The sequence below is a fragment of the Cherax quadricarinatus genome, chromosome 48, assembly GCF_038502225.1.
Source record: "Cherax quadricarinatus isolate ZL_2023a chromosome 48, ASM3850222v1, whole genome shotgun sequence".
Classification (NCBI taxonomy): domain Eukaryota; kingdom Metazoa; phylum Arthropoda; class Malacostraca; order Decapoda; family Parastacidae; genus Cherax; species Cherax quadricarinatus.
This window is the reverse complement of record NC_091339.1, coordinates 24,422,433-24,444,932: the sequence shown is the minus strand read 5'-3', so window position 1 is coordinate 24,444,932 and position 22,500 is coordinate 24,422,433.

Sequence of the window (22,500 nt, the reverse complement as noted above, 5' to 3'; positions counted from 1 at the left end):
CTCACTATCCCTCACACACCCTCACTATCCTTCACACACTCTCACTATCCCTCACACACTCACTACCCCTCACACACCCTCACTATCCCTCAAACACTCTCACTATCCCTCACACACTCACTATCCCTCACACCCTCACCATCCCTCACACGCTCTTACTATCCCTCACACACACACTATCCGTCACACTCACTATCCCTCACACACCCCTCCTATCCTTCTCACAACCTCACTATCCTTCACTCACCCCTCACTCTCCCTCACTATCTCTCACACACCCCTCCTATCATTCACACAACCTCACTATACCTCACACACCCTTCACTATTCCTCACACACCCTTCACTATCACTCACACACACTATCCCTCACACACCCTCACTATCCCTCACACACCCTCACTATCTCTCACACAACCTAACTATCCCTCACACACCCTCACTATCCCTCACACACCCTCACTATCCCTCACACACCCTCACTATCCTTCACACACCCTCACGCACCCTCACTATCCTTCACACACCCTCACTATCCTTCACACACTCTCACTATCCCTCACACACCCTCACTATCCCTCACACACCCTCACTATCCCTCACACACCCTCACTATCCTTCACACACCCTCACTATCCCTCACACACCCTCACTATCCCTCACACACCCTCACTATCCCTCACACGCCCTCACTATCCCTCACACACCCTCACTATCCCTCACACACCCTCACTATCCCTCACACACCCTCACTATCCCTCACACACCCTCACTATCCCTCACACACCCTCACTATTCCTCACACACCCTCATCCCTCAAACACCCTCACTATCCCTCACACCCCTCACACACTCACTATCCCTCACACACCCCTCACTATCCCTCACACACACTCACTATCCCTCACACACTCATTATCCCTCACACACTCACTATCACACACACACACTCACTATCCCACACACACACTCACTATCCCTCACACACTCACTATCCCTCACACACCCTCACTATCCCTCACACACCCCTCACTATCCCTCACATACTATCACTTACTCCTCACAATCCCTCACACACTATCCCTCACACACCCTCACTATCCCTCACACACACTATCCCTCACACTCACTATCCCTCATACACTCACTATCCCTCACACACGCTCACTATCCTTCACATACTCACTCCCTCACACATCCTACTATCCCTCACACACTCACTATCCCTCACACACCCCTCACTATCCCTCACACACCCTCATTATCCCTCACACTCTCACTATCCCTCACACTCACTATCCCTCACACTCAATATCCCTCACACACCCTCACTATCCCTCATACACTCACTATCCCTCACACACGCTCACTATCCTTCACATACTCACTATCCCTCACACATCCTACTATCCGTCACACACTATCCCTCACAAACCCCTCACTATCCCTCACACACTCACTATCCTTCACTCACACTTAGTGTCAAGCGGATATTACTGCGCTCTGTTAATACCTCTCCGTATATTACTAAAATTATAATAATGTAAAGCAAGAGTTAGATGCGCAGTTATTGCTATCAACAATAGCCTGAGTGATGCTATCAGTCAACAACAGCCTGATTCAATTCAAAGTTTATTCTCTATAAAGATTACAATGTTGAATTTACAGAATTTGGTTGTTGTGTGGTTTACATGTAGTTAAATAATGATTACAGAGTGTACCACTAGAACGCCTAGCATGGCTAGGCATTTCGGGCAGACTTAGTTTAATTCTTTATTTTAAAATATTACAAATTATGAGGTAAGTTGATACTATGGCTAAGTGACTAAATACTAGTTTGTGAGTTTAGCAATGTGAATGCTTTTGTTTTGGCACAGTACATAGTTTCAGTATTGGAGTATCATAGGATTCATTATTTTAAGATTGAGATTAATATTTCTGTTTATGGTCAAATGGGTGAGTGAGTGTAAGTGTGAACCACCAGGTGGTATTCGTGTAGTTAGTTGATGGGGTGTATCAGGGAGATAAGATGTTTTCTAATAGTAGTTTTGAAGGTGATGAATGTGTCTGCAGTTCTAGAGTTCTCAGGTAGGGTGTTCCAGATTTTAGGGCCTTTGACATACATTGAATTTTTGTAAAGGTTTAGTCGGACACGGGGAATGTCGTAGAGATGTTTGTGTCTGGTGTTATGCCTGTGGGTTCTGTCACAACTATCAAGAAAGCGTTTTAGATCAAGGTTGATACTGGAGTTTAGGGTCCTGTAGATGTAGATTGCACAGTAGTAAGTGTGGATGTACTGAACAGGGAGTAAGTTTAGATCTATGAAGAGTGAGGGGGTGTGTTGCCAGGGATGGGATTTAGTGATTATTCTTACTGCAGCTTTTTGTTGGGTTATTATTGGCTTTAGGTGTGTTGCTGCAGTTGATCCCCAAGCACAAATAGCATAGGTGTGGTATGGATAAATAAGTGAGTGGTATAGTGTGAGAAGGGCAGTTTGCGGCACGTAGTATCGTATCTTGGAGAGGATCCCAACTGTTTTGGATACTTTTTTGGTTATGTGTTGGATATGGGTGCTGAAATTCAGGTTGTTGTCAAGGTATAGGCCTAGGAATTTGCCCTCATTATGTCTGGTAATTAGAGTGTTGTCGATCTTAATGTTAATTTGTGCATCTCCTGCTCTGCTACCAAACATAATATAGTAGGTTTTGTCAGTGTTAAGCGTAAGTTTATTGGCTGTCATCCAAGTCGATATTTTGATCAGCTCCTCGTTAACAATGGTGTTGAGGGTGGCAAGATTAGGGTGAGAGATGACATAAGTCTTGTCGTCAGCAAAGAGAATGGGTTTCAGGTGTTGGGATACGTTTGGAAGATCATTGATGTATATGAGGAAGAGCAGGGGACCAAGGACACTTCCCTGCGGAACTCCAGTATCAAGTGGCCGTGTTGTTGATGCTGTGTCTTTAATGGTAACATACTGATACCTATTAGTAAGGTAAGATATGAAATAAGCAAGCGCATGGCCTCTTATACCGTAATGGTCAAGTTTGTGGAGTAGGATGTCGTGGTCTACTGTGTCAAAAGCTTTTCTTATGTCAATAAAAATTCCTAGTGGATATTCCTTATTTTCCAATGCTGTGTAAAGCAGATCTAGCATTTTTATGATTACATCATTAGTGCTTTTATTTTTCCTAAATCCAAATTGACAGGGGTTGAGTATGTTTTGTGCTGTTATAAATGAATATAGTCTCCTGTGCACGAGTTTCTCAAAGATTTTGGATAGCAATGGTAAGTTTGATATTGGCCTATAGTTGTTTAAGTCTGTAGGGTCACCACCTTTATGTATTGGTGTAACCCTTGCCATCTTGAGTAGTTTCGGGAAGGTGCTAGTTTCTAGTGACTTGTTAAAAAGTAATGAAATAGTATGCGAAAGGATATGGGCCGCTCGCTTGTACAGTAATGGTGGGACATTAGACAGATTCCCTGAGTTGTTTTTAAGTGACTTTATAATCTCGGTGACTTCCGAGGGCTCAGTTGGTGCAAGATAGAAGGAATTTGGGAAATTCCCATCTAGGTAGTCCCCGGCATGGGCATTGGTATGTGGGATTTTATTGGCGAGATTAGATCCTATGGTTGAGAAGAAGTCGTTTATCTTGTTAGCTGTGTCAGTGGGATGTAGTGGTGTTTCATTAGGTTTAGTTAGGACAATATTCTTGGTTTTTTTCAGTTTGTGGGTCCCTAGAATCTGAGAGAGTGTTTTCCAGGTCTTTTTTTATATCTCCTCTAGTGTCTGTGAATCTACTGGAGTAGTATAGTTGTTTGGCTTTCTTTATTACTTTGGTGAGAACTGATGAATAGTGTTTAAGAATATCTTTGTGTATTAAGCCCTGTCTATATTACTTTTCATATTGGTGTTTCTTGTCAATGGATTTCAGAATGGTGCTGGTTAGCCATGGGCAACCAAGCCGTTTGTTTGTGATCTGTTTCGTTTTTAAAGGACAATGTTTGTTGTATAGTCTAAGTAATTTGTTAAGATTGTTTTTAGTGTGTTGCTAGCACTAACAGCCTGATTGTTATTAGTGTGTTGCTAGCACTAACAGCCTGATTGTTATTAATGTGTTGCTAGCACTAACAACCTAATTGCTGGTAGCACTAAAAGCCTGACTTTTACTAGTGTCTTAGCACTAACAGCCTGAGTATTGCTAGTGTGTTCTAAACATCATTTGGGTCGTAAGATAAACAAAAAATAGGACCGACCTTCTAAGAGACCACAACGATTGTTTACTGAAATGATAAGTTCTGAAAAGTATCTTTGCTATGGTGTGTAGTGGGGCGGGACACGTGGCTGCTGTAACTTCTCGTTTATGTAAGTTGTTGTTTTATGTAATTTGTTGATGTGTAAGTAACTTGCTGGTGTTTAGTCTTCTTTTAAGTAAGTTGTTATTTAAGCAGTTTTCTAATTGTTTGAATAGTTTTTTAACATATTCTTAAGTAATTTATGGATATATATATATATATATATATATATATATATATATATATATATATATATATATATATATATATATATATATATATATATATATATATATATATATCGTGCCGAATAGGTAAACTTAGTCACTTAGCAAGAACTCATTTAAAATTAAGTCCTTTCTTAAAAAAATTGTTTTATACGTTTAAAGATATATTTTTTCATTTATATTAATGTAAAAATTAATAATTTTGTACCAAAAGAACGTTAGAAAACTTGCCTAACCTTATAACAAGCGCAATTTAATTTATCCCAATCCATCTAAATATATTTTAGATAAGTGTAAAATAATTTAATAATAAACAAACACAATTAAATATATTTTTTTCATTAGGTTCAGAATGACTTTTTGCGAAATTATTGCATACACAAATTTTTTTTTGCCTTATTCAGCAAGAAGAGCGTTGCTATTTAAGCCAAAATCGCAAGTTTTACCTATTCGGCACGACATATATATATATATGCAAAACAACGCATATAGTTCCTTGATAATGTGAGTAGTCACGAAAGCGCTTGGAATTTCTCTATTCTTTCACAGTGGTTGTTTTGCATATTCTGAAATCACCTGTTTACTCTGATTTTATTGCAATATATATATATATATATATATATATATATATATATATATATATATATATATATATATATATATATATATATTGGTGTTGAAGTGAGTGTTTAGACAGTATGAATATTAAATCCCGTTGTGTGTATATATATGTATGCATACTTCACCAATAATCCAATAAGCAATTATCCTTGGCATGTATCGGAATCTGATAACTGGTATGAATTAATGATTTAAAGGGGTCGGCTGAGACAAGTGAGGAAGGAAGTGGTGGTGGTGGTTGATTGTTGTAATTGTGGTTGTTGGTGTGATGGCGGGGGGGGGAGGAGGTGATGCTTCCTCTTTCCTATTCTTTCTCCTCTTCATTCTCCTTCTCTTCCACCTCCTCGCACTCTTTGACGACCACAGTGCCTACCTGCTCGTTCTCCACCTCTTCGTTCTCCACCTGCTCGTTCTCCAGCTCCTCGTCCTCCACTGCCTCCCCACATTTCTCCTCTTCAACCTCGTCCTCCACCGCTCCTTTCTCTCTCCCTCTGTTTACTTAAGTCATAAGGCAGAAGAAAGAGGGGAGGGAGAGTACTCGAAAATTATTGTTTCTCGCATGCAGGGAGCAGGAAGAGAGGGGAAAATGGAATAGGGAGAAGAGGGGATGAAAGGGGAAAGAAGGAAGAGAAGGGAGAGAAAGTTGAGGAGGGAGATATAAATAAGGAAAAAGGAGGCTGGAAAGGGAGAGTAGGAAGGGATGGCAAAGGAGAGAAAAGAAAAGGTGTTGGTGAAAGCTGGCTGAGAGGACCTGTTCAACAGGGTAAGTTTCTATCATGGAGCCTAAATAGACCACATTCTATGGAATAGCTGGAGTTAATTAACTTGACGCGTGACAGTTGTAAGTAGAACTTAATTAATATCAAAGTGTGTGTGTGTGTTTTTTTTTATGTGTGTGTTTGTGTATTAGTTACCATTTTGTCAAAGGCATTTGTCGGTAGACACTTGCCCTGTTTTGTGTATGTGTGCGAGTGCGTGTAAACCACGCCGAAACAAGCTAAATAAAAAAAAATGTACCTTAGCAAAGCTAGGAAATGATTGTCTGTTGGGTACGGTTGGAAGCTAAGTGGCTGGGACTCCCACTGAAGTGGTGCTTACCACAATTTTACATCAAAATTGAATTTGCCCACTTATTCTATTATCTTTTCTTATATGTTATGAGAAGTGGTGGTTGGGTTTGGAAAGAGGTTACCTCCTCGCTGGGAAATTGAATTAAGTTATGTGGAAGGTTGAGTGTGAGGTGTTGAGTATGAGGTTTAGGTAACTTATAATGGGAGACAATGAGTATTCCTTCACTGTGTAATGGAGAGGGCAGGTAATTGTTGCCACAAAGACGTAAATAAAGTTTGGTTATGGAGTAGTGGGATAGGAAGTGTGTTTATGTAGTGGGATGGGAAGTTTATATAGTGGGATAGGAAGTTTGTTTATGTAGTCGGATGGAAAGTTTGTTTATGGAGTAGTGGGATGAGAGGTTTGGTTATGTAGTAAGTTATGGAGTAAAGGATTGAACAGTTTGTTCATTAAATAATGGGTTGGGAAGTTTGTTCATTCAGTAAACGATTAGGAAGTTTGTTTATGGATTAGTGAGATGGGAAGTTTGATTGTGGAGTAAAGGGTTTGAGAAGTTTATTCATGGAATAAAGCGTTGGGAACTTTATTCGTGGAATAAAGCGTTGGGAACTTTATTCATGGAGTAAAGGGTTGAGAAGTTTGGTCATGGAATAAATGGTTGGTAAGTTTGGTCATGGAGTAAAGGGTTGGGAAGTTTGGTCATGGAATAAATGGTTGGTAAGTTTGGTCATGGAGTAAAGGGTTGGGAAGTTTGGTCATGGAATAAAGAGTTGAGTAAGCCAGCAAGACAGGCAGGAGCTAGAATATCCGGGATAAAACACACAATGGTCTTACTTGGCTGTAAAGCAGATCTTTCTGTGATACACTGCTCCAAGTTTTAATAGTGGACATTGTGGGACGAACTTTTTTGTCCCGTTTATTGACGTTTGCAGAGACAGATGTGTTTCTCGTTTTCTCGCTAGCACCGCTACTCTGAGGAGAACTTGTGGTACTCAAGGGAATTGTACTCAGGGGCATGGTACTCAAGGTGTACATTTATGGTAGGATTGAGTTTGGCCAAGTGGGGTTGGGGAAGGAAGGAGGGGTGAAGTGATTGGGGGGGATGGGAAGAGATGGCAGAGAGCCCCATCGCTGGAAAGAGAAGTTCAAAGTTTGAAGTCGGATCTTGAATTTTGATCTCTGTTTGGAAACAGTATGAATCCAAAGTTGAACATTTGTCCTGTAAAAGTTAAAATGAGTTTCGTCCAACTGGTGGAGTTGTACCACTTTATATCCAAGCAACAGAAATTACGGCAGACGGCAGGCGGCGCGGCAGTTGGGGAAAGCAAGGAACCTTGATATTAAAAAGTCTGAGCTGGTTCACCACTGGTGCTGCCTGCATCCCACCACAGCTTTATTAAACTCAACGAATCACTGTCTCATTACACTTATTATTATTACTATTATTATTATGATGATGCTGGTAGTGGTGTTGGTGTTGCTCCTGCTGTAACTATGTCTTCCGTTATGGTTAGTATTATTGCTATTAACTCTACTACTATTGGTACTACTACTATTACCACTACTACTGTTAGCGCTACTACTATTACCACTACTACTGTTAGCGCTACTACTATTAGTACTACTATTACCACTACTACTGTTAGCGCTACTACTATTAGTACTACTATTACCACTACTACTGTTAGCGCTACTACTGTTAGTACTACTATTACCACTACTACTGTTAGCGCTACTACTATTACCACTACTACTGTTAACGCTACTACTATTAGTACTACTATTTCTACCCGTGGGAAGGTGCCACACCACTTGAGGGCCACCTGAACCTCGTCTCAGCATTTCACATCTTAACAATCCACGGTGTAAGAAAAAAAAATAATTTCAACTTTGACACGTGTTTAAATTTATTATTAATTGTCCTTTGTGCTTGAAGAAATATACCAGTATGAAATCTCTCTCTCTCTCTCTCTCTCTCTCTCTCTCTCTCTCTCTCTCTCTCTCTCTCTCTCTCTCTCTCTCTCTCTCTCTCTCTCTCTCTCTCTCTCTCTCTCTCTCTCTCTCTCTCTCTCTCTCTCTTGTGGATGCGGGAGTGGGATGAGTGTGGACGTAAGAATTATGCATAGAAGACAGGGATGGAAGAGATAAGAGGGTCCCTCAAGAGAAGATAACACATACACGATAAGAGATATACCAAAGATATATATCAGAGGTATGTATTAAGGGTATATCAGATCCATATCAAAGATACATATGAAAGATATATAAAAATATATAAGAGGTATATCAGTGATATGCCAGTTATACTGTATATGAAAGATATATCAGAGATATACGAAAGTTATATCAAAGGAGTGTCAAAACTGTCAGAGGAGTATATCAAAGGGGGAAGGGAAGAAGCGGCAGTTGGAAAATGAAATATGCGAAAACATAACAAGGAGAGAAATGAAAGAAAAGGAGGGGGAGAATGATAGAAGATGGGGGAGGGATAGTAGGAGGAGGGGTGAGGGGATGACCAGAGGGGAAGGGAGTTAGTGGGAGGAAATTAGAGAGTGCTGTTATTATCATTACTGCCGTTTTTATTACTTTATTATTAATTTTATTATTATTATTATTATTATTATTATTATTATTATTATGTATAGGGAATTTCTGAATCCGTGAATATCATTCAGTGCTTGTGGAATAGCAAGTAATCCGGACTGATCCACTGTGAAGAGTGTCTTTGGTTCCCTGGATCAAGAGCCCTTCGCGAACACCAAAGCGCCCTTTTTAAAGTTTGAGCTTGACTTGCCGGTAATTGAAAAGTAGTGATTGACGGGAGACCTTTAACCGAACTGCTAGGGTTTGCCTACTACCAGAGTCGATTTCGGGGCCAAGGCCCGCTTGGTCCGGTCCCAGACCAGCCCTCCCAGTAGCTTGCCTGATCCACCAGGTTGTTGTTACCTGGGAGCAGCCCAGGCACTATAGCCCGGCTGATCAGGAACTGATTTCAGGAGCTTATCTAGTTTCCCCTTGAAGACAGCCAGAGGTTATATAACTTTTGAGGTTTTTTTCCTACTCCCGCAGCCCGGCTCTAGGCTAGGCTTTTCAGGTGCTTGGTTTAGAAAGACACCTTAGCAATCACTAGGACATGTTTATCAGAAAACGTTTCGATCCTGGGACCTTGATCAAGGTTCCAGGACTGAAACGTTTTCCACTAAATATGTCCTAGTTTGTTTACGTGTCTTTTTTAACCAATTTGAACTGCAAGAAACCCCTCTCGTGTGCCCTAAGTACACTATGGAGGAGGAGCTTGGACATGGGTGAAATTCCACAGTCACTTAAAACAACGGATATAGCCCCACTCCATAAAGGTGGCAGCAAAGCATTAGCTAAGAACTATAGACCAATAGCTCTGACGTCCCACATCATAAAAATCTTTGAAAGAGTGCTAAGAAGCAGGATTGCAAATCACCTGGATTCCCAAAATCGCACAATCCAGGGCAACATGGGTTCAGGGCAGGTCGCTCCTGCCTCTCACAACTACTGGATCACTATGGCATAGCCTTGGATGCACTGGAAGAAAATCAGAATGCAGATGTAATATACACAGACTTTGCAAAAGCATTTGACAAATGCGATCATGGCGTAATAGCCCATAAAATACGTGCTAAAGGAATAACTGGGAAAGTGGGGAGATGGATCTTCAACTTCCTAACAAATCGAACACAAAGAGTAGTGGTCAACAGAGTTAAATCGGAGGCTGCCATAGTGAAGAGCTCTGTTCCACAAGGCACAGTACTCGCCCCCATCTTATTCCTTATCCTCATATCAGACATAAACAGAGATATACACCACAGCACCGTATCATCCTTTGCGGATGATACTAGGATCTGCATGAGGCTGTCATCTGCTGAGGACGCAGTTAACCTCCAAGAAGATATAAACAAAGTTTTCCAGTGGGCAACGGTAAACAATATGATGTTCAATGAGGACAAATTCCAACTACTCCGTTATGGAAAACTGGAGGAGATAATAACTAGAACAGAGTATACTACTGACTCCGGCCATACAATAGAGCGGAAAAATAATGTAAGGGACCTGGGAGTAGTAATGTCTGAGGATCTCACTTTCAGGGATCACAACAGTGCCACGATCGCACGTGCCAAGAAAATGATAGGATGGATAATGAGAACTTTCAAAACGAGAGATGCCAAGCCCATGATGATCCTTTTCAAATCACTTGTTCTCTCTAGGCTGGAATACTACAGGTGAAATCGCAGATCTAGAAAGTGTACAGAGATCCTTTACTGCACGTATAAGTTCTGTCAAGCACCTTAACTACTGGGAACGCTTGGAAGCACTTGACTTGTACTCGTTGGAACGCAGGAGGGAGAGATATATCATAATCTACACTTGGAAAATCTTGGAAGGAATGGTCCCAAATCTGCACACAGAAATCACTCCCTACGAAAGTAAAAGACTGGGCAGGCGATGCAAAATGCCCCCAATAAAAAGTAGGGGCGCCATTGGTACACTAAGGGAAAACACCATAAGTGTCCGGGGCCCAAAACTGTTCAACAGCCTCCCATCAAGCATTAGGGGAATTGCCAATAAACCCCTGGCTGCCTTCAAGAGAGAGCTGGACAGATACCTAAAGTCAGTGCCGGATCAGCCGGGCTGTGGCTCGTACGTTGGACTGCGTGCGGCCAGCAGTAACAGCCTAGTTGATTAGGCCCTGATCCATCGGGAGGCCTGGTCATGGACCGGGCCGCGGTGGCGTTGATCCCCGGAATAACCTCCAGGTATCTGTTACCAAGGTTTATACCATATTGTTTCGTACTTGCCTAGTCAACTAGGCTGTTGCTGCTGGCAGCCCGCTGGCCCACATATCCATCATAGCCTGGTTGATTTGGCATGTTACAGGTAAATCACAGTCTCAGAAGGAAAATATATGTCCCAATGGTATCCCATTCTCCCACAAAACCAGCAACCATTAGTGAAATTTTGAACGTTTCCCAGTGAGTAGTGTGTCTGTATCGTAGTTACCGCATGGAGGATCGAGCCTATACTGTCAGTGGTATGCTATACCGAGGGGGTTATGTCAGTGTAAGAGGCCGTTAGTAAGGACAGTTGAGCGAGTCACCCATAGGTCAGTGACGGTTGACCAGTTTGAGACTATACCTATATAAACGCAAGCATAGCTACCTGGAGGTTATTCCGGGGATCAACGCCCCCGCGGCCCGGTCCACGACTAGGCCTCCCGATGGATCAGGGCCTGATCAACTAGGCTGTTACTGCTGGCCGCACGCAGTCCAACGTACGAGCCACAGCCCGGCTGATCCGGCACTGACTTTAGGTATCTGTCCAGCTCTCTCTTGAAGGCAGCCAGGGGTTTATTGGCAATTTCCCTAATGCTTGATGGGAGGCTGTTGAACAGTCTTGGGCCCCGGACACTTATGGCTGCTATGTATTCTTCAAGGACTCCTTTACTATACTCGAACCCACTACGATGTCTTGTACTGAATGACCCACACTGGTTTAGTGCTTCACATGCATGCAATACATATTGCAAACACCGAAGGAACTTTGGAACGACCAGTAATGGTGGCATCGACGGTAAAGAAGAATATTTAAGTGAAGTAGAAAAGCAAAAATGAGGGAAGGGGTGAAAATAGAGAGGAGAGTAGAAAGGAGTAAGAGAGAAGACGAACAAGGGAGGGTAAGAGGAAGACAGGAAGAGGGAAAATGAACGAAGCGGAGAGGAGACTGAGAGTTAACAGAGGTCAAGAGTATGAAGGTAAGAGGTGGAGGATCATGTGGGATCACTGCCTCCTCACTGTCCCAGATTGAAACCTACTCCTGGAACTGTGAAACCTGCTCCTGGAATTGTGAAACCTGGTCCTGGAGCTGTGAAACCTGCTCCTGGAACTGTGAAACCTGCTCCTGGAATTGTGAAACCTGCTCCTGGAACTGTGAAACCTGCTCCTGGAATTGAGAAACCTACTCCTGGAACTGTGAAACCTGCTCCTGGAATTGTGAAACCTGCTCCTGGAACTGTGAAACCTGCTCCTGGAATTGTGAAACCTGCTCCTGGAACTGTGAAACCTGCTCCTGGAATTGTGAAACCTGCTCCTGGAACTGTGAAACCTGCTCCTGGAATTGTGAAACCTGCTCCTGGAACTGTGAAACCTGCTCCTGGAATTGTGAAGCCTGCTCCTGGAACTGTGAAACCTGCTCCTGGAATTGTGAAACCTGCTCCTGGAACTGTGAAACCTGCTCCTGGAACTGTGAAACCTGCTCCTGGAATTGTGAAACCTGCTCCTGGAACTGTGAAACCTGCTCCTGGAATTGTGAAACCTACTCCTGGAACTGTGAAACTTGCTATTGGAACTCTGAAACCTGCTTCTGGAACTGTGAAACGTGCTCCTGGAACTGTGAAACCTGCTCCTGGAATTGTGAAACCTACTCCTGGAACTGTGAAACGTGCTCCTGGAACTGTGAAACCTGCTCCTGGAATTGTGAAAAGTGCTTCTGGAAATGTGAAACTACTTTCCACCTCGTTATAGCCACACACTCCCAGTCTTATTACAAAACCCGGCATTGTGGAAATATATATATATATATATATATATATATATATATATATATATATATATATATATATATATATATATATATATATATATATATATATATATATATATATATATGCCGTACCGAATAGGTAAAACTTGCTATTTTGGCTTAAATAGGAACGCTCTTCTTGCCGAATAAGGCAACCGAAAATTTGTGTATGCAATAATTTCACAAAAATTATATATATACATAATGTGTGTGCGTGTGTAATATTATTATTATGTAAGAGGCATGCATTATCCTTAGATCTTGTGAAAAGCTCTGTTCCATCCTCATATCTTACATAGAGGTGTCTTCCTTTGCAGACGTTACTAGAATCTGCATGAGAGTGTCATCCTGTTGCGAACACGGCAGATCTCCAAGCGGATATGAACCAAGTTTTCAATGGGCCGCGGAAAATTATATGATGTGTTCAAAGAGGACAAATTTCAGTTCCTCTGTTATGGAAAATTTGAGGAAATAATAGCTAGAACAAAGTATAGAACAAATTCTAACCACACAGTAGAGAGAATAACCAATATGAAGGAGTTGAGAGTATTAATATGAGAGGTTCTCACCTTCAAGGATCACAATAATGTCATTATCACATCTGCTAGGATGATGAGAACCTTCAAAACGAGGGATGCCTAGCCAATGATGATTCCTTTTCAAGTCACTTGTTCTCTTTATGCTAGAATAGTGAAAAGGATGAGTACCATGAGTGCACTTAGAGAAAGCACAGTAAGTGTTTGGGGCACTGGACTGTCTAACAACCTCCCATCATACATAAGGTGGATTACCAATAGACCCCTGGCTGTCTTCAGTATACCTAAAGTCAGTGCCCGATCAGCCGTGTTGTGGTTCGTATGTGGGATTGCGTGCGGCCAGCTATAACAGCCTGGTTGATGAGGCCCTGATCCAATGGAAGGCCTGGTCTACAACCGGGCCGCGAGGGCGTTTGCCCCCGGAACACCCTCCATGTATAGGTAGACCTGCTGCATACTTTTAAGACGTAATTTTTTCATCTCAGTAATTTTCATACTACGATCTGATGACACATTCTCTCGTAACCTTACCTTATCTTTCCATCTTTAATATACATGTAACCGGTTTCGAGAGTTTTTGTTACGTCGCAGCCCGTCTTGGGACCAGGCTTTTCTCTTTACTGTTCGACCAGGCTGTTGCTGTTGGCGGTACGCTGGTTCGCATATCTATCATCAACCCCTCTCCTCCTCCTCTTCCCTCGTCCTATCACCTTCCCTCTTCCTACCTCAGATCCACTCTGCACATCTGCCGCAGTGATCCACAGGGCCGGAGATAGCACCCTCCATTTTTCAAGCGTGGTACAAATAAGATTATTGCAGCCAACGTGTTTTCCGTTCCCTCTCTTCCCTTCCTCCTTTCTTCCACTCTTTCACTTCAAGCAAGCCAATTCTACTTTCATCTGTGGGATTCACGCCTAAAATTTTTTGACACTTTATCAAGTGTGTGCCATATCCGCCCACACACGCCCGTTTCCCTCCCCAGCTCTGAAGATGTTCCCACTACTTAGTCAATGTGATTGTTAGCGCTGCGACGATGGGGGTGAGTGTGTGAAGAAACCTGACAGCATCTCCTGACAGTGTGACGATGTGATCGTGATCCCAAAACATAGCTCTGTCTTCCCCCACCAAGTGTTTATGTAAATGTTTACCTTCACGGTTGTTACGGTCGGGGAAGCTTGGTGTGATGATGAGTGGTTTGTTGTTGTTGTTGATGTTGATGTTTTTGTTGTCCTAGGCATTACCGGGAGTCTAGTGTGTTGATATTTTCCCTGCCACCACCTGGAGACTAGAGGATTTTCAGTACGTATGACGTCAGTCTGGTACATTAAGGAAGTTTTCCTGGTGTGAACAAGAAATCATGGCCCGAGGTCTGGCTGGTTTGGTAGAAAAGACCACGAAATCGGTCATAGATCACACACACAGGTGAAGTGGCAAAAGGAATATGTTAATCTTATAAAAAAATAAGTGTTTATTTTTTAAAAAAAATATATATTGTATGAAATAATGTTTTTATAAAAATGCTTTTGTTTAGTAATCTTGCTACGGATGGATCTGTTTAACTACAATATTGCAACATTTACCTGGAGTTTACCTAGAGTCGCTTCCGGAAGTCACCGCCCCTGCGGCCCGATAAACCTGTTAGTGTCCACTGCCCGAAGTCCAACGTATGCACCACAACCCGGCTGATCAGGAACTGTTTTGAGGAATCTGTTAAGTTCTCTCTTGAAGACAGCGAGGAGTTTCCTGGTGATTCCTCTTTTGCATGAAAGAAGGGTGTTGAATCGTGGTTCCTTAACACTTGAGTTCTCTCGGTGTATTCATCACTCACCCGGTTTTCATTGGGGATATCCTGCACCGTCTGCCAAGCCTCTTGTGTTCACAAGTAGTAATTTCGGTGTGCAGGTTTGGTACCAAGCCCTCTAGTATCTTCCTGTGTATATTATGATTTATCTTTCTCTTCTACATTCTAAGAAGTAGAGTTTTAAGGATTTCAGCCATTCTCTTTGTCAGAAATGACATGGGTTTTTACAGGGTTAGGTAAAGAGTTCTTACCGTTATTAACAAACGAAGAGCTGTTACCTACCTCACCTCATTTGGAAGCTTTTTTATTGTTATGAAACATACAAATAGGAAACACGATGAAGTTGGAGCCAGCTGTGGGCCAAAGATTTAGTGTTGTCAAAATGACTTTAATTCATCGACGTTGTTAGGCTGTACGAACATGTTCCATATTCGAGTCAGTTTAGGAATGAATAATACCAGAAGTGATGTTCTTTAGAAGGGCAAAGTCATAGTGTAATTGCTGTTTACTGCCCGTCTTGTGATATAGACCCTGTTTTCTCGCTGTCCACGAAGTGGAGCCAGGTGTGGTATCTTGGTACTCTACATACATACACTCTCTCTCTCCCTCTCTTTCCCTCTCTCTCTCTCTCTCTCTCTCTCTCTCTCTCTCTCTCTCTCTCTCTCTCTCTCTCTCTCTCTCTCTCTCTCTCTCTCTCTCTCTCTCTCTCTCTCTCTCTCTCTCTCTCTCTCCCTGTATTGAATAATAATCCCTTCTCCCCCCTAAGGACGTGTGGCAGCTTTGTGTCTCCCTTTCCTCCCTTCACACCCGCTATTCGTCTTTCTGATCGTGTAGGTTTCCGGTCCAGACTTTTCCCAATAGATGAGCGCCCATGCTGACTACACCAGCTTAGTTTGTGCTGGAGGGGAGCACAGCAGCCCCTGAGGCAGTGAAGAGGGAGAAGAGGCACAGACGGGTGCACATGGAGGAAGAAGCGGCGAGAACAAGAGAGGGTAAAGGGAGCAAGGAGAAACAGGGAGGGAGAAAGAGGCGATGTGAGAAAGGGAGAAAGAAGGAGGATCGTGAAGGGGGGGGGGTCGAAAAGTAGGAAGATGCGGTGAGAAAGAGAGCCATGAAAGAGGGGGAAATGATGTGAGATTGGGAGGAAGTGGTGAGAGCGAGGCCTGAGAGGAAGCACTATAGAAGCGGTGAGGTAAATGGTCAGAGGGAGGGAGAGCTAGAGGTGGAGACGGATTTTTTTTTATTTAAGCAAAACTGGATACATCAGCACTGTGCTGCTACCTTACCTGGTATGATAGCTACATAGTGGTAACAACAAAACTATGGGTCACATACTACTTAGTATTGAAATATGTCATCGGGAATTGTTTCCTGATGATGGAGACAGATAATTATTGTAGATTATGATTATATATATATATATATATATATATATATATATATATATATATATATATATATATATATATATATATATATATATATATATATATATATATATATATATATATATATATATATATATATATATATATATATATATATATATATATATATATATATATATATATATATATATATATATATATATATATATATATATATATATATATATATATATATATATATATATATATATATATATATGCAAAACAACCACTCTGAAAGAATAGAGAAATTCCAAGCGCTTTCGTGACTACTCACACCTTGATAATGTGAGTAGTCACGAAAGCGCTTGGAATTTCTCTATTCTTTCAGAGTGGTTGTTTTGCATATTCTGAAATCACCTGTTTACTGTGATCTTATTGCATATATATATATGTATATATATATATATATATATATATATATATATATATATATATATATATATATATATATATATATATATATATATATATATATATATATATAAGAACATAAGAACATAAGAACGAAGGAACACTGCAGAAGGCCTACTGGCCCATGCGAGGCAGGTCCAAGTCTCCTACCGGCTTAAGCCAATGCACCCAACCTAGTCAGGTCAGGTCACATTGACTTAAGGGAGGAACACGGCAACCGACCTGGTAGCACAAGCTATCAGGTCTAACTCACACCCACCCACATCCACTCATGTATTTATCCAACCTATTTTTAAAGCTACCCAACGTTCTGGCCTCTATAACGGTACTTGGGAGTTTGTTCCACTCATCCACAACTCTATTACCAAACCAGTACTTTCCTATATCCTTCCTGAATCTGAATTTTTCCAACTTAAAACCATTGCTGCGAGTCCTGTCTAGGCTAGATATTTTCAGCACACTATTTACATCCCCTTTATTTATTCCTGTCTTCCATTTATACACCTCAATCATATCCCCCCTAATTCTACGTCTTTCTAGAGAGTGCAGATTCAGGGCCCTTAGTCTATCCTCATAGGGAAGGTTTCTGATACATGGGATCAACTTTGTCATCCTCCTTTGTACATTTTCCAGAGAATTTATATCCATTCTGTAATAAGGTGACCAGAACTGTGCAGCATAATCTAAATGAGGCCTAACCAAGGATGTATAGAGTTGAAGAACAACCTGAGGACTCCTATTATTTATGCTTCTTGATATGAAGCCAAGGATTCTATTAGCTTTATTGCGAACACTTATGCACTGTTGTCTTGGTTTCAGATTACTGCTAACCAGAACTCCTAAATCTTTTTCGCAATCCGTAATATTAAGATCTACATTATTTAGTTTATATGTGGCATGGTTATTGTCCTGTCCAACATTTAGAACTTTGCATTTGTCTATATTAAACTGCATCTGCCACTTCTCCGACCACTGCATCAGTCTATTCAAATCTTCCTGGAGTGCTCGAATGTCCTCGTCAGAATGAATTCGACGGCCTATTTTGGTGTCATCGGCAAACTTGCCGATGTCGCTCTTTATGCCCTCATCTATGTCGTTTATGTAGATTGTGAACAGCAGGGGGCCCAACACTGACCCCTGTGGAACACCGCTCGTGACACTTCCCCACTCTGATTTCTCCCCATTTATGCAAACTCTCTGCTGCCTATTTGTCAACCATGCCTCTATCCAGGAAAAAATTTCTCCTCCTATTCCATGTGCTTTAATTTTCCTCAATAGTCTCTGATGTGGGACCCTGTCAAAAGCCTTACTGAAGTCCATATACACAATATCATATTCATTACCATGATCTACCTCCTCAAATACCTTAGTGAAAAAAGTTAATAAATTCGTAAGGCAGGAACGCCCCTTTGTAAAACCATGCTGAGATTCGTTGATTAATTTATGCTTTTCAAGGTGGCTACGAACTGCCTCGGCAATTATTGATTCCATAAATTTTCCCACTATGGAGGTTAGGCTTATTGGTCTATAGTTCGAAGCTAAGGACCTGTCACCTGTTTTGAAAATATATATATATTCGCGAACATATGCTGTAAATGCACAGACGACGATTAGATGAAATGAGGGGGAGAGGCCATGAAAGGAAGAGGGAAGGACTGATGAGAGAGAATGATGCCAGGAGTGAGGGGAGGAGAGAGACAAAAGGGATGACCAGGAAGGAGAGAGGTGGTGATTAGAAGAGGGAGAACCTATAAGAAAGATAAGAGATCATGGTTAGAGGAAGCGAGTGAAGAAATACTTCGATGGAAGGGTAGTAGTAGTGAGAGAGACAGAGAGGGGGGGATGGATGAGTAGACAGACAGGTAAAATAGGTAGATTGAGGTATAGTATCGAAGGGTGAGAGGCGCTCAGACGGAAGGAAAAAAATGAAATAGGGAAGGGTGAGGGAGAGTTTAGGAGGAGGGAACATATATGGATGGAAGAAAAGAGGGTGGTATTGGGGGATGGGGACACAGCCGCTCAATGTAAATAGAACGGCACCATTTTTCTCGCTCAAGATGTTTTACCCAAGTCATCGACCGTTCGTACGAACCTTGTGTCAATAAACATGAAGTAGATATCTCTCAGGCACAGAAAGAGAAAGAGAGAGAGAGATAAGCATGGGCAAATGATTACGTGTTTTAAATGATAGTTATTGTTTAAGAAAGTCAGACTTTAGGGTACTAGTTTGTTTACACACTCTTGATGAAGTACTTGAGATCAAAGGTGTCAAGACTTGAGATGGTAATTTGTTTTGCAGCATCCGTGAGGTGGAGAGATAAGATAATGTTGCAGACTTTCTGTGACTATCAACCGTGAGCGCAGATTGTATTTCGTGAAGCGTTAAACCCGTGTGGGTTAGTCAGCTCAAGGCGTGCCTTTAGAGGCTCAATCCTTCGTCTGCTTATCCCCTTCCATGAATCAGACCTGATTACCTCCCACTTCCTATGCGTTGCATGACTTGAGTAAGTTAAGCGCTTCCCTATGAACATAACTTAATAGGTAACAGGAAAGTTTATTTTTTTTCTTGAAGTATTTAACTGACTGCATAGTTATCAATGGTGCAATGACAGCCAGGGAAATCCAGAAATATGTAGTTTCCAGCGTAAATGAAAGTGTAATGCCTAAGATATCGTTAAGAAAATTAAGATTTCTCGACTTTGGATTTAATAAAAATTTGTAAACAACTCGATATTTGGGTGGAACCCGGATTTTTACTTCATTCGGAGGGCCCGGGTTCGACCCACGGAGGGCCCGGGTTCGATTCCCGGCGGGTGGAAACATTTCGACACGTTTCCTTACACCTGTTGTCCTGTTCACCTAGCAGCAAATAGGTACCTGGGTGTTAGTCGACTGGTGTGGGTCGCATCCTGGGGGACAAGATTGAGGACCCCAATGGAAATAAGGTAGACAGTCCTCGATGACGCACTGACTTTCTTGGGTTATCCTGGGTGGCTAACCCTCCGGGGTTAAAAATCCGAACGAAATCTTATCTTATCTTATCCTCGTAGACTTCATTGTAGCCACAACTTGCATTCTACACAGTACGCTGCCACACTGGTAATTCAGGACAGGGATTTGTTCATCATGCTCGACCTCACTGCTGCCACAAATCACATGTTACACAATACGCGGCCACACTCTGGATTCAGGGTTAGGATTAATTCATATGCCCTTCACGCTTGTCAGTGCAAACTTAGGCTTCATACTTCCGTGATTTTTAACAAATTGTGTAAACCAGGTATCATGTGGGCCAATCCGGGCCTTCTCCCACGTCACGTCTTCTGTACACATGGAGCTTCGATATAAGAATTTTTGAAGATATAATCAGTAGGATTCAGAGCGAGATCATGCTCGTCACAGCTACTGAACCATTACGGCAAGATTACAGAGGCTTTAGAAGAAAATCAAGATGCACATGTAGTCTTCACGGATTTCGTGAAAGCCTCTTGACAAATAAGTGATAGCAGATACAATGTGGTCACTTGGTATAACGGGAAAAATAGGCAAATCGATATTCAATTTTTTTTGACGGACAGACAGATTACTAGTAAACAATGAGAAATTTTGCCTTAGTAAAGTTAAATTCTGTACCCCTAGGTACGGTTCTGGCGTCTTTACTGTTTCTCATCCTTTTAGTAGATATAGATACGAACATTAGCTTTCTTACCCTCAATATACACTTAATGAGTAATGAGATGCGCCAGGTATGACACCATCTCACCTCACTACTCATTACTGTAGACTTTACTCCCACTTAACTTTTACCTTATTAAGAATAACCATTAGGAGATGGGGAAAGCGAATACATTATTTTGCTCAATTACAGTAAATTAATATTTATCACAACAAAATACCTGGTTAAAGAGAAAGGGATCTGTTACTACGATATCTGGGGATGATACAGTTTAGACAAGGGAATACAATAAACTGAGCCTAAATGAAGTATTCCCTCACATTATAGAGTCCTTGGAACAGATCACTGGGCTATCTCCTCGCCCGGCCAGAACTCTGCACCGGGCAAGAGCTCTCCCCAAAGTCCTCTCTTAGGTTAGGTTAAGTTAGGTAAGGTTTGTCAGGAAACAGGACAAGTGTTTCCTGACACGGGTTTTAGTCATATGATGGATGACCTGCAGCGCTGGAGCTTGTGGTCATTTGACCGAGGCCTTCCGCTCGCTTACCGGTTTACCCCTTTAAAATTTGTGGTTATAATTATAACCATTTGATTTACTCCTCTCAGCAACTTTCCCTGAGTTTATAAAAGCCTCTCCCCCCCCCCATAACTTATGATTTAAAGGTCAGCTCCCATGGGAATATTTCCCCACAGTCCCTTGACAGTACCAGAGTGTAAAGGATTACCAGCCAACACTCCTATCTTCACAAAGAGATAGACACAGGACACCTGTGTCTATCTCTTTGTGACACCTGTGTCTATCTCTCTGTTCTTCCATTCCTCATGATACTGGAGAGACAGTGTCAAGATATCACAACCATGGGCACAAGACTTCACTTGTGTGAGACAACACACACTTTGAAAACATCTTACACGACCAATAAGATTACATGTTCCTTGCCTAACTTTATATAACACATATTTTTTCCATGGGACATTTTATTCTTACGCAGTTTAATTTGCAACTGCTCAGCTCATTCTGCTAACACTAAACCCGTGTGGATCGTTCAACACAAGGAAAGGTGGAGGCTCCATCCTCCATCTCCTAAATGTGAGATGGACACGCTACCACGTTGTGCTCACCTGGTTCTTCCTTCATTTAGAGTGGCTCTGCTCTCCTAAATATTCCCTTGATATTTTTTTTTTCTCCAAGAGGTGGTCCCTGAGTCTGGCATATTGCATGGTGTGGCTCAAACGACAAAGCGACATCGTAAACCTTCCATTTTAACTTTTTCCAACTTTGACTCTTGAAGAGAGAGGATCCATTTGGCATCCGGAGCAGCTGCGTCTTGATGACCTGATGTGACCCACCTCTCTTTACCTCTCTTCCCTCCCTTACCCTCTCCTCTACCTCTTCCCTCAGACCCCGTCTCCCCTACCCCCTCCCTCACCCTGATGTTTACCGACGGCACATTTTTTTGGCCTAGTCTCATTTGACATGTAATTGCTTTCTGTTGACCTCATCCTCCTCCATCCACCCCTGGTGACCTGGTAGTCTGGGTCTCCTTCATCCATCCTTGGTGATCTGATGCTCTCATCCTCTTCATTCTTCCCTGGTGACCTGGTGGTCTCATCCTCCTCCATCTACCCTGGTGACCCGATTTTTTCGTCCTTCCTACTCTCTTGAACGTTGATGAATCTTTTCGACTTGCTGTTTGAGCTGAGCTTGTTGCTCGTGTTGTAAGGGTGAGCTGCATGTGTTACCGGTGCTGCTGGTGTGAGCTGATGCGTTACTGGTGCTACCAGTGTTAGTTGAGAAGGATACTGGTACTACTAGTATGAGCTGAGCA